General features: G+C 43.7%; 1 protein-coding gene across 6 annotated transcripts in view; it reads right to left on the reverse strand.

Moving 5' to 3' along the window:
- Positions 1 to 1,497: 1,497 nt before the first annotated feature.
- pcmt (protein-L-isoaspartate (D-aspartate) O-methyltransferase) overlaps positions 1,498 to 2,129 on the reverse strand; it is an 11,345-nt gene continuing 10,713 nt past the window's right edge. For all 6 annotated transcript variants that reach the window (XR_009204731.1, XM_058391767.1, XM_058391766.1 and 3 more), the window contains one exon: positions 1,498 to 2,129. This exon is cut by the window's right edge and continues 628 nt beyond it. The gene's annotated coding sequence lies outside the window, so the exon portion shown is untranslated.

Raw genomic sequence — 2,129 nt, forward strand, 5'->3', positions numbered from 1 at the left:
TTTCTGGCTCCCAGGTGTCTTTTATACAGGTAAGGAGCTGAGATTACAGTAGGAGCACTCTCGGGGAGTGCTCTTAATCTCAGCTGGTTACCTGTATGAAAGACACCTGTCCACAGAAGGAAGCAATCAATCAGATTCCAAACTCTCCATCATGGCCAAGACCAAAGAGCTGTCCATGGATGTCAGGGACAAGATTGTAGACCTACACAAGGCTGGAATGAGCTACAAGACCATCGCCAAGCAGCTTGGTGAGAAGGTGACAACAGTTGGTGCGATTATTCCCAAATGGAAGAACACAAAAGGACTGTCAATCTTCCTCGGTCTGGGGCTCCATGCAAGATCTGGACACTGGAGGATTTTGTCAATGATCTCAAGGCAGCTGGGACCATAGTCACCAAGAAAACAATTGGTAACACACTACACCGTGAAAGACTGAAATCCAGTAGCGCCCGCAAGGTCCCCCTGCTAAAGAAAGCACATGTATCTGAAGATTGCCAGCAAACATCTGAATGATTCAGAGGAGAACTGGGTGAAAGTGTTGTGGTCAGATGAGACCAAAATCCAGCTCTTTGGCATCAACTCAACTCGCCGTGTTTGGAGGAGGAGGAATGCTGCCTATGACTCCAGGAAGACCATCCCCACCGTCAAACATGGAGGTGGAAACATTCTGCTTTGGGGGTGTTTTTCTGCTAAGGGGACAGGACAACCGCACCGCATCAAAGGGATGATGGACGGAGCCATGTACCGTCAAATCTTGAGTGAGAACCTCCTTCCCTCAGCCAGGGCATTGAAAATGGGTCGTGGATGCAAAGTGGAGTGGGCCCAAATTCCTTGAGATGTGAGATGTGTGCAAACCTGGTGGCCAATTACAAGAAATGTCTGATGTCTGTGATTGCCAACAAGGGTTTGCCACCAAGTACTAAGTCATGTTTTACAAAGGGGTCAAATACTTATTTCACTCAATAAAATCAATGTAGAACTTTTTTGAAATGTGTTATTCTGCCTCTCACTGTTCAGATAAACCTACCATTAAAATTACAGACTGATCATTTCTTTGTCAGTGGGCAAACGTACAAAATCAGCAGGGGATCAAATAATTTTTTCCCCTCACTGTACACTATATTGCCAAAAGTTTTGGGACACACCTCCAAATCATTGGACTTGATCTCTTAGTTCCAGTGAAAGGAACTCTTAATGCTTTAGCATACCAAGACTGCGATCCATGCCAAAACTGGGACGTCTGCCTTTACATGCACATGAATATAATACGCAGTTGGTCCAACCCTTTGCAGCTATAACAGCTTCAACTCTTCTGGTAAGACTTTCCACAAGATATATAATGTTTGCTTGGATCTGACATGTTTGTGGAATAAAAAGTTGTAGGCTCTAATAAATAGACCAATGGACTAAGCCTGTAAAGAGGAATCACCTGGTTTCAAAACCCATTAACACATCCTTCAGATGGTGAAAAGAGGGGAAAAAAAGTGGGAGACAGAATGGTTTGCACGGCGTTGGGTTTTTATTTGTACAAAGCCACGTGTGTCACAATCAGCATGGTGACAGCCAGCATGTCCACAGTGGAAGGGGACACAAGCTCAGAGCTGTGTGTAGGAGCGTCTGTGAGTGTGAGAGAAAGAGAAATAGACAGAGAGAGAGATAGAGATTAACACGTGTGTGCTTGTTGCACGCAGTGTGAACCTTTCGAGAATGTGGGACAGCGCAAATGTAAGCAATCGCTCTGGGGTGGCGTTGAGCTGCTTGTTAATCGGTGAGGGTTAAAATGGTGGCATAACCAGCCTGAGCAAATCTATGCTAAACTGTGCTGCAGCTGTGGGATCTAAATGGAGCTGTACAAGGCAGAACTGTTCATAGGAAATGCATCTCAAACTTGCGCATAGAGAGTGGAGTAGTTTTCAGTGTACCGCTTTTATAATGCATATGGAAGCATAATAATATGAATGGTCAATCTTTAGATTTTCATTTATTATATTAGTGTTTTTTTTTTTTTTCAAATTCTGCTAATTGTCTTTTTTTTTCTCTTTGTCATAGCTAATTTGCAGAAAGGAAAGAGTTTTAAGCTTGAAATGGGGTCCTGAAAAGCCCTGATCAAACACACGTCCTCAATCTCA

Source organism: Hemibagrus wyckioides, linkage group LG06, assembly GCF_019097595.1.
Source record: "Hemibagrus wyckioides isolate EC202008001 linkage group LG06, SWU_Hwy_1.0, whole genome shotgun sequence".
NCBI classification, from domain to species: Eukaryota; Metazoa; Chordata; class Actinopteri; order Siluriformes; family Bagridae; genus Hemibagrus; species Hemibagrus wyckioides.